Below are 12,082 nucleotides of genomic sequence, written 5' to 3'. Positions count from 1 at the left end.
GGAATGTGTTTCTTGCATGTGGGGAAACTTCCCGGGGAGTTCAGCTTAGGTAGGGAAAGAAGGACGCAGACAGAGATAAATTACATCACAAAAGAAAGTGAAATACACCTTTAAAACTGTGCCAGAAAATTTAGTCTTTGAATTGAGATGGACACACTTAAGAACATGATTTAGTTTATATTTTGGAAGGGAGGCAAAGATACATTTCCTTTGACCCTACAGAAACTTCAAGGCCCTCAAGATTTCTAAAACCTTTTATGAAACCTATTATTTTTCTATTTAATGCCATTTTCTTCTAAACCAGGACTTGTGTTCATTATCCAATATGCATTTTCAATAAATGCAACAAATTCAGTGACCCTTGAATTTCAGCGTGTTTGATAAATTCTCCCTCTGGGAATCTTTAAATTTTCTACAATTCTGTGCAACCAAGAAAACTCAAATCTATAGGATAAAAATCTGCATTTTATGTTTTTCTAGGTGTAGAGTACAATGTTGCTTACCAAATTTTCTCCTACAAATCTCACATTTTCCTTATAATAAACTATGCTATTGTTACAGAGCTGAGGTCTGCTAGAAAACTGAGGTGGCATGGAGACTCCCCTTCACACCCCAGGAAGATTTCAGGCATGTCGCTCAGAGTAACAAGCTTAAGTTTATTGGAAGGAACAGGAAAGTGAGAAAGGGGACATTCTCAAGGAAGAAGAGTAGGTCCTCTCAGAGAGTAGAGGGACAGCGTGCCATGCCTTTCCTGCCCTCTCTCTAGTTTTATTGTGGGTCCCAGGGAAATTTCCAAAGAGTCCTGCCCAGGTCTTCCCTTGAATTTTTATTGACAACAGGATGACATTAGACTTTAAAGTTCCCCATTGCCATGACAACTATAGTTCACTTTGGACCATACTGAACTGTTCTGATTAGAACTTGTTCTTAGAGATTTTATGGTTGGGGCAATTGTCCTTATCTTCCTGAGTGCTAGAAACTGACCTGTGAATGGGTCACAAAAGTACCCTCCATACACACTTCAGGGTCACTTGTGTTCTTCTAATCAGCATTTCAGGCCTTCATTTCTCCGGCAGCTAACAGGTTGTTTCTGAGTAATGTGACATCTACTATTGATATAAGTCAAGGCTGCAGGTAAATTGCTTTTTAAAAGTAAAAGCATGTGGGGGATCATGACATTGGGTCTGTTTTATAGAATTATTCCCTTAACTTTATGTTGCCACCACTCATGTCTCTCTGTTACCTATTTCATCATTTACAAGGTTGTCCCCTAAAGAACAGGAGCACAGCTTGCCACTGCAATCTAGTGTCAAAAAAAGTTCTATGATGCACAACAATTACATGTTCTTCAATATCGTCAGCTGGAGTGTATTTCTTTCCAATAATTTAAGTAGATATACCATTAGATTTGTTTTTCAGTTAACTAAGATGAATTTTGGCAACAATTTGCACCAGGCTTTCATCATAGGCTAGACATGGTAAAAGTCAGGGTGGAGGAGGAACATTCATAACAAATATCACTCTAAATAACCATTCTTGAGTAGCATATTTAAAGCACCTATGAAATACCACACCTATGATATACCAATAGACCTTCAATGATATTTCCCTTGTAAATGAACACCATGGCATTTTCAAAGACCACGGTTTGGTTACAGATAATAAAATACCTATTTTACTTTATTATATAATATCAGACACATTCCTATCTATCGGTTGTCTAAAATGACCTATACTGTTCCTGAGGTTAAGACTATGAACTAGCACAGAAGTTTCCTTTTATAGTGTACTATTTCTGTTTCCCACTGTCATACACCGTCCCTGTTCTTCTTATACTGTCAAAGTAGAAACATGAGGGTAATACTGCCTACATTTTGTTGTTCTAATATCAATGATTTAAGTTTAATTATAGCTTCAAATAATTTTTATCCTCAATTTGTTGGCTGGTTAAAGTGTTGTCCTTTAGTGGTGCCTTGAAGCATTAGTGCTTAGTTACTAGGCCATGAATACCATAGATTCACCACAATGGTAACTAATCCTGCTATTGAAATGAATTAACAAGATAAAATGGAAGGAGGAAAGTTAAAAACAGAGAGAAGGAATGGCGAAAAAAGGAAGCAACTGGTTAATATTTTGAAAATTACTAAAGCTGGATTTATTTTTTAAAATTCAACATATTTTAATACTTACTGAACCCTGTATATCTTTTGTTCCATTGAGAGTATACTGGATATATATTTTTTTACTTTGCATATGACAAGAGAACATGTATCTAGGGTGATTATATGAAAAAAAAACAAGAATAATTTTAATCAAATTTGTTCTGAACTAATTTATTTTAAAAAACATTTAAATTTCAGTGTTACACAGAAAATAATTGTTATATTCAGTGTGTCAGTTCTAATATGGCATAAAAGATTCATTTAATAAACATTTCTCTATAAAATTTTAAGCAAAGTTAAAACATAAGTCTTATCTATGTAATCAAGTCTAAAAACACATGATGTGTGGATTATGTCATTTCTCCAACTTTATAGTTCACAGAGAATTACCTGGAGATATTCAAATGCATACCCTCAAGAATCTGACTCATCAAGCTGGAAAAGAGGGACAAAGAATTTGCATTTTAAACAGGCTCTTTGGTTGTGCTGATTCTGATGATCCACTGTGCCATATTTGAGTAAAAATGCAGGAATTTATGTAATTTATCTACATATTATAAATGACTTTCTGATAGTTTTGAGAACAAATAATTATCCAACCAGTAACAAGCAAGTGAATATTTATAAACGTATCCAAGGAATACAGTGATTTTTTTTATGTCTATTATAATCAAGTAGACAAGGTTTCCATTAAGGAACATGAGTACCTAAACACTCAATGAAAGGAATTTCATTCCCAGTCATAAGTACCCAGTTATTATGTAAGATATATGATACTAAGCACCTAGGGTCACTATATATATATATGAGAACAGTTTTCTCATAGAATATCCCAAAATTACTGAATTTCAGTAAATATTTGCATCTAGCATATGACTTCAAGTATTCTAAAGTCATATTCTAAAGTCATTGAGAACTAGAATGTTAAATCTATTGTTCAGAGAAAAATCAAATTGAAAAGGAAAAATGCTTTTAAGTACTTTGAGAAACTGAAGTGTATTCATTTATTTTGTAAAAATTGAGGATGAAGGAATGATTAAACATAAGTATTCTTCTACTATTTAGATAGATAGACAAACCAGCAGATAGTTAGATTGCTAGAATAAGGTAAAAAATATATTTTAAATAATGATCTATAGGAAATACATTTGAGATCAGTAATGACTCAACTCTTGTCTATTGGTTATTACATATTACAGAACGGGTAAATTTTGGTAAATGGTAACTAACATTCTTGGCATAGAATGGGATATCTTGGAAGTGATTTTGTTGCAACAGATTACATAATGATTTACAGAAATAGTTTTCATCATTTCAATCATTTCTGAGCTTGGTTTACTCCAGAATGCATTTCCCAAATCTTCACCTCCCAAGCCTCCAGTAACAGAGGGATTAACTTTTGATGGGTCCATTTGTTTCCAGGTCACTTGGTTTTTACAAACTTCTATTGTAAAATCACAATGAGTTCATACAGACAGATTTTGGACATTCTTTTTAGTTTCCTTAATATGATCTCATCCTGACATTATTTAGAAAACAAAGGTGGTATTTCAGTGAGTTTAAATACACCAGTTTTCTAGGGGAGCAAGCACATCATCCCTTGAGTTCAGCTTGGGCTCAGTGTCTCTGACGCTTCAGTCTCATCTGTGTACAGGTAATATATTCATATGATGTTTCAGTTGAATATGATATTTCAGTTGAATTTCTTCTTACTAAAACCATTTTTAAAAGCATTATTATGATGTGTGTTACCTACCAATATTTTTTCATAAAGAAGCAATTAAAAATTTGATGAGCCCATGGCAAAATCTGAATGTGAGTTTAGGATCTCTGTTCCTCTGAACTGACCTCAGAAATTGTTGTACAAAGTGAATGTTGATGAATATGGTGGGTGAGTTTCTTTTCCCTATTTGGTGGGAATGTTGCCAATTTTTATATCTTTTTGACTGGATATCTGATACAGACTTTCTGAATAATGACTTTTATATTATATTTAACAGTTAAATTCAAAGTTGGTACAAGTTCTCCCTTTCCGATATATGTATTTTGTTCATACTTTAAGTAACTTTTTCATAGTTAGTTTATTCCCATCAGTGAATACTTTACATCAGCTTTTCACAGCCTTTTTCAACATTGAACCAGATTTTTAAAATTCCCTAAAATTAACATTTTATTTGTATTTTTATGTATCATTTGTAATTTGCCATAAGACACTTCTTTGCAATTTCATATTTTTATTATTTTGTTCTTTGGGAAACAGCTCCTCATACTCCTCAAATATAAATTTATGTATGGACATTCATCTGTCCTCTAAATCTTTTTTATAGGTAGATAGATAGATCTATCTATCTATCATCTGTCTAGCAATCTAACTATCTGCTGGTTTGTCTATCTATCTAAATAGTAGAAGAATACTTATGTTTAATCATTCCTTCATCCTCAATTTTTACAAAATAAATGAATAAACTTCAGTTTCTCAAAGTACTTAGAAGCATTTTTCCTTTTCAATTTGATTTTTCTCTGAACAATAGATTTAACATTCTAGTTCTCAAGAAAGACACTCAGCTCCTTTCCAATGGCTTTATGTCCAATGGCTTATCATCCTACTTTCTAGATGCTTATTTATACTTTTGTACTCATCTGTAATGGTATTATAGAAGTCCTTGTAATCCTCAATAATCTATATGGTCGTTCTATGGCCAAACGGCCCTTCTTATATGCTGACAAATTTACGTTTTGGCCTGTTTTTTTTTTCTCTTAGATTCATTTATTTTGCATCTCCCAAAATGCCTATTACTCATCCATAATCAATTCAAAATTTACATCTCTTTATTTCATCTTCCCATTCTTTCAAATATTCATTTATGTTTTTTTAGTTATAAATAGACACAATAATTTTATTTTATTTATTTATTTTTATGTGGTGCTGAGTATCAAACCCAGTATCTCATATGTGTGAGGCAAGTGCTCTGCCACTGAGCCACAATCAGAGCCCTCATTTATGTTTTATAGTACTTTAATGTTTTCATATTAGAGCACACATTTTAGACATCAGTATTCCCTCCAACTCCTTTCCTCTGTGTAGGGCAGTGCATTTCAATGTCTTGAATCTCTAGGCTACTTCCCAGAGTTTTGGAGCACAGTGAGATCAAAAATGCTTTTTGCATGAGTGCAGGATTGAAGAGTTAACTGATTCTCACTTGTGCTTTCGCAGGACTCAGACCAATATGAGGTTCCTGGTCTTTGCCTTTCTCCTGGCTCTCATGGTTTCCATGATTGTAAGTATGTCAGGCAATTGTGAAGAATGTGTTCTCAGTAACTATCCCAGATTCTGCCTTATTTCCTGATTTCTGGCCTATCATATTGCACTTATCGGAATCTGATTTTATGAATTTTAATGATTGTACATGTTCATATTGCTTGAATACGTTTGTGTAAATTTACTAAGGACATCATCTCAGGCACTCAGATACAAATAATACAATTAGCTTTATGTTTAAAAACATTTAAAGTTGTTACAGAAATAGTGAAACTGAGAGCTTATTATATACATGGAAGTATAAGATATAAATCTTTCCAGGTCATATGAAATTAGTAAAGTTTTATAAAAGAACAAAGTCCATTAAAATGTAGCCCGATGCTTACAATATGTCAAGAGAATTTTCAAGTCAATTTTTGTACAGTCTATCTGCTCAAGTTTACAAACACTTATTCCTGCCTTGCAAAAATGAAGCTGCTGTTTTTCACCTTTAAATAAGCTGTAGTTCTACCAGCTTGTTTTCACTTACTGCTCTGTATTACAAAGAACGTCCTTCACATCTCTGGAGGTGTTTCTTGATATTCTTCTTCTTTCTTTCTCCTCTTCCTTCCTCTCCTTTACATCTGATGATGAAAATGAAGTTCCAAAAATAATAATATTACTAAAATAGCACACTAATTCTATGAGTATTTTAGACGACAAATTACTTATGAGAACATCATTTATTACATTTTGTCACAAAATAGTAGAAGGGAAAAAAATAAAATATTAAGAAGAATAGAGAAAGGTAGAATGGTAAACTATCATTCAATAAAGTATTTGAATGTTAACAGCATTTAAGCTAATTATGAATTATTCTTATATAAATAATCAAAAATTTTACTTAATAATCCAATTTTCACCTCCCATCTGTGGTCATAAATTTTTTCTCCATTTCACACATATAATATGGACAGAAGCAAATAGTCATTTGAATATATAAAGTAATTATGAAATGCCTAGGTTTCTCTCCTTTTAAAATAGCAAATTTAGTGTTTCAATCACTCAATATTTTGCCTTCATTATGTTTATTATAATTGTGGCAAATGGTGCATTTTATTTGAGAATTTTTATTTGAGAATATCTTGAATTATAAAATTAAGATGTTAATGTATTTCTTATTTCTTTTTCCAGAGTGCTGATCATTCTAAAGAGGTAAGATATGTACATTCCTGGAAAACTCTATAATCAAACATATATTGAATTTTAATATACCTTTTTTATTTTTACAGAGGCGAGACAGACATCATCATCATCATGTAAGTATTCCTCTGGTAATTTTGTAACTTTATATATTTTCTCCTAGTTATCTATTATATGGGAAAAAAACAATACATTCCTTTGAAATGAATGTTTATCATAAATGGTCAATGAACACACTGATTTCATTTGTTGATGATGAACTGAAAAAAGACCTACACATCTTGTGTGATAATTCAGATGGAAATTTAGTAACATTACTCTGAAAAATCCCATTTTTACCTTGTAACTAAACAATTTTTGTCTGATAAAAATTGCCTTGAAGTATAAATTTGTTGTAGTGCTAATTATATCAAATATAAGATATACCTAATGAAGAATAAAGACAGATAATGACATAAAATATATGATTTCTTATCTTTTGAGGTTTATAGAGTTATAAATTTAATAGGCTAAACTAAACATATTAAATAAAATAGAAAATTTTATTTATTTTACATTTATCTTAATATGTAGTTTCAATTCTAATTATTTTACTATAGCTTTATTTTTTATTCACATAGTAAATATACATGTAAATGGGATACAATGAAACTTTTAAAAAAATTATATAGAGTCTTTTTATCTTACTGAGGATGATCTCAAGCTTCTGGGCTGGCTGATATTCTCACATCAGTCTCCTGAGTAGATGGGACTGTACACAGAGCTACTAGGTCCAGCCAAATATGACTTTTCATTGCATATGTGTAATGTGCAATGATCAAATCAGGGTAACTTGTATATCTATTACCTCAGATGTTTATCATTTCTTGTGTAGAGAACATTCAAAATTTTTCTACAGTAGCAATTTTGAAATTTTTAATTATGTGTTGTTGACCATAGTTATCCTAACATACAATGGAACATAAGAATTTCTTTCACTCATTCAATTGCAACCCTGTACCCATTAACCATCCTTTCTCCATCTCCTCCTCCCTACACAATTCCCACTCTGTGGTAACCACTATTATCATCTCTATTTCTTTAAGATCAACATTTTAGCTTCACATATAAGTGGCAGATGCAGTATTAGTCTCTCTATTTCTGGCTTTTTCATTAGGTCCTTCAGTTTCCCTGTATGTTGTTACAAATGACAGAATTTCCTATTTATGTTTGGAAAATATTCCATTGTGTATGTACACCCATTTTCTATATCCATTTATCCACGGATGAACACCTAGTTGATTCTAGATCTTGAATATTGTGAATAGTACTCCACTGTACCAAGAAGTGTAGACGTCACTTTCACATACTGTTTTCAATGTCTTTGCATGTATGTTCAGTGGTGGGATAGCTGGAATATATGGGTGTTCTATTCCTAGTGTTTTGAGGCATCTCTATGCTGCTTTCCACAATGTCTTTACTGAGTTACATTTCCTTCAGTAATTTAATGAGTCCCTCTTTCCTCATCAGCACCTGTTCTTTACATTTTTTAGATAGTTGTTCTAACCAGAATGAGATGACATGTAAGTGTGGCTTTAATATGAAAGTTCCTGAGTATTAGTGATGTTGAACATTTTTTAATATTCTTGTTATTAATTTATATGTCATGTTTTGAAAAATACCTGTTGAGGCCACTTACACATTTTTTTTTTTTAAAAATCAGGTTAAGTGCATTTCACCGGTTTTAGTTCCTAACATGTTCTGGAAATTGAAAAACAAATATGCTTTCTGCGGGTTGACTTTTCCTTCTGTTGATTATCCCCTTGGCTTTTCAAAAAATATTTTGCATATGGATGTAACTGTGCACAACAACTTTGCTTTTGTTTTAAGTCATTAATCAATTTTTAATTGATTTTTTGTATATAATGATTTTTGGGGTCTAGTTTCTTTCTTCTTCATATGCATAGTGAGATTTTCAGGCCATAATTATTAAGGAGACTTTCCTTTCTGTACTACATTTTCTTCCTTCCTTTGTCAAATATTAAAATATCAGTTTGCCATGAATATTCAGATTTACTTCTGTGTTTTCTATTCTTCTCCAATTTTTTTTTCTGTATTTTTATGCCAGTATCATGATGCTCATGTTACTATCAGTACATTTTTAACCCAGGTATTATAATGCCTCCAGCTTTGATTTTGTTGTTTTCATTGTTTTTATTTGTTTGTTCAAGTTTGCTTTGTCTGTTTTGTGGCTCCTTGTGAACTGTGTAATTGTATTTTCTTGTTCTGTGAATAATGTCATAGATATTTTGATAAATTATATGGAATCTGTTTTGTTGTGTTTGGTTCTTAATCTATTCAGCCATCTAAAACATTTGAGAATTTAATCTCTACTTGAGGATATGACAGAGAGGTAGACATACACTGTCATTCTGTTAATTTGTTTCTGATAGTTCTATATGCCCTTTTCCCTTTTTCCTCTCTTGTTCATTTGTGAAATTCATTTATTTACTTTGCTTTGGGATCTGTTGTTAGAGGGTTATTGTGTTCCTTTGGAAGCATGCTATTGTTAGAGGGTTATTGTGTTCCTTTGGAAGCATGCTATTGTTAGAGGGTTATTGTGTTCCTTTGGAAGCATGCTATTGTTAGAGGGTTATTGTGTTCCTTTGGAAGCATGCTATTACCTTAATTTTTCATTTTTCTTGCATCCCCAAGTTAGTATTTCTACATCTGGTAGGTTATTTGTTTTTACTAATTTTATAGAGTATCCTTCATAGTGAAAGACTTTCTGCTATTGATGTGTCCTCCTATACCATTCAAAGATCGGCAAGGTAATGCCTTGGAGGTAATATAAAAAAGATTCATTGCCCACTTTAAGTTGTTGGCTGTAATCAATGATCCCATAAGTATTATTGAACCAAAACATTTTTAGTAACAGTATATATAAATGCTTTATCACTTTATCTTTCTAAAACTTTTTCATATAAAAAAGTTAAAACCTAAACAAAAGTTTGAAAACATAATCATATAATGGACATATAAGGCCTTATTGATTTAAATCATGTAGACTTCAATGACAATTATTGAAAAGTACTTGCATTAATGTTTCAAATCTCATTTCTCTTCCATGTATATGCAGGGAAGGTATGGCAGGGATCTGGTACAAGACTCACTATCATTACCATCATATCCAGAGAGTGCACAATCGGATTCATTTTCCCAGGAATTTCCTTACCCTCCTCCTCAGTAACCACTTAGGTGATAAAGAGGTGAGCTGGGTCCTGTGAGATAGATAGATAGATAGATATGTAAATAGATATGTAAATAGATAGATAGATACTTTTTAAACTTTCTGTGTCAATACTTACAGCTATAATAGAATAAAAAAATTAGACTTAAAATTGTTTTTATTTTTTTAAAAAATGCCCAGTTAAGAAGCTCTTCTGAAGATGATTCATCTATCTAAATGCTTCTGAGAGGAAACATCTGTTCTGCTTCTGGCTAAGAATCTGGTTAGGGATAGGGAGTGTCAGGGTAGTGGCCTGACAACCACTGGTCTGCTGACCTCAAAGGATTCTGAATACTTCCTAAACCTCAGCTCTGCCATTAACCAAATAGGGATTATAATAATACATAATCATTGTCTAAGATTGTGGCTCAGTGGTAGAGCACTTGCCTACCATGTGTGAGGCACTGGGTTCAATTCTCAGCACCACATATAAATTAATAAATATATAATTATTATATATATTTAATAAATTAATAAATAAAGGTTCATCAACAACTAAAATTTTTTTAAATAATTATAATACATAATCACCATATAGAATTAGTGAAACTATTAAAAGACATATCACACAAAAGATTATGGCTACAGGCTGCCCTGCCATTAGAGCTGTCCTGGCTGCTGTTTCAAACTTCTCCCCCTAAAATTTAATATCTAGAGCAGCTGCACAAGCACCATTTGCAGACTTGTGACAAATTTAGAACATGAAGCCACATCTAGACCTTATGAGTAAGAATCTTCATTTTAATAATATCCCCTTATGATTCATAACCCAATAAATATGAAAGTCTTACATTAAGAAATCTAGGGAGCAATTATGACAGCAATTATGACACCCCCCAAAAAAGAATACAAACAAGAAGGTATAGAAATATTGTTTTAATTTTTAGAAAATCAATTTTACCTCTTTAGATTCCACTTCAAATGTGCCAACTTCAATGAAAGATTAAATGTTTAAATACAAATTACATTCATATTTTTACAGATAAGAGAGAAATGTCACAGAATTAAACTGTGAAACACTCCATAGCATTGCTTTTCTTTTTAATTGCAATGGAATATTATTTTTAAATGATCTCCTATTGTCTTTAATGAAGGTGAAGAATTGGAACATTAGGCATTAGGTAGCAGCTGAAGATATTTATTCAGTAAAAGAAATATTAGAATATTATTTGGGGTAGAGAAATATAAAAGAAATGTCTAAGATATATGTAAGGGTGTAATGAAATATGCTGGCAATAAACCTAAACAAAGTTCAATTGTAGAAGTTGGATGATATCTTCAATTTCTTCATATTTTTACTTAATAATATTTCATTGTCGTTTCTATATGAGATATACTTTTGGACACTCGATTATACTCACTAAACTCATCTATATGTTGCTAGTCTACACCAGGCCAAAAATTGTTATTAAAGTATTATGAATTATAGAGATAATCTGTTATTTTCTATTTCTTCACAGGTTTGACTAGAAAATTCAATTACTACATGTGCTTTCTCCCTGATATCAAAGCAAGCTCCCATCATGTGTTGGTAAATTATCAAAAAAGCTACAAAACCATGATTTAGTATATTTTCTTCATCATACTTACCTTTCTAATTAATGTTCGATCAGATAGTTTCAAATTATTAATCTGGTAATGCTCATGATTCTGTGTAACAAAAATTAATTTCTTTTCTCAAATCAATAAATTTCAAGCATCATCTTATGTGTATGGTCTTCATTTATGCTTTCGTATTTACTTTAATCACTTCCTTTTCCTCATTTGGGTAACACCAAAGCAACTTTAGATAAGAGGTCCTTGAAGTCAATTAATTCCATGTAGTCTGTCACATTTCACATTCTCCAAATATTTGCTCCCCAACCTCAAGTATATTATTTGACTTAGTTATTCAAATATTCAATCTACTCATTCATATTTTTTCTATTGCATGTATCCTAAATCTCCGTGCGCTTTACACATTCTGTCTCAGTCCTTAAATGCAAGAAGATAACACCAGAATCCACTTCCAGCAGCAGGCCACACTGAGAACAGACTCTCTACTACTTCCATCAGTGCTGTCAGAAAGGAATTTCACTCCTCAAGTGTTTGTTCAGTGACACTCACTAGCTACAGGCAGAGCCTGAATATAAAACAAAATTCTGCTTTCGTGGAGTTTGCTTTATGTTTGAGTAAAGTGGATGGGAATAAATTATTATGTTAGAAAGTGAT

The sequence above is a fragment of the Urocitellus parryii genome, chromosome 10 (assembly GCF_045843805.1).
Source record: "Urocitellus parryii isolate mUroPar1 chromosome 10, mUroPar1.hap1, whole genome shotgun sequence".
NCBI classification, from domain to species: domain Eukaryota; kingdom Metazoa; phylum Chordata; class Mammalia; order Rodentia; family Sciuridae; genus Urocitellus; species Urocitellus parryii.
Note: the sequence above shows the minus strand (reverse complement) of the source record.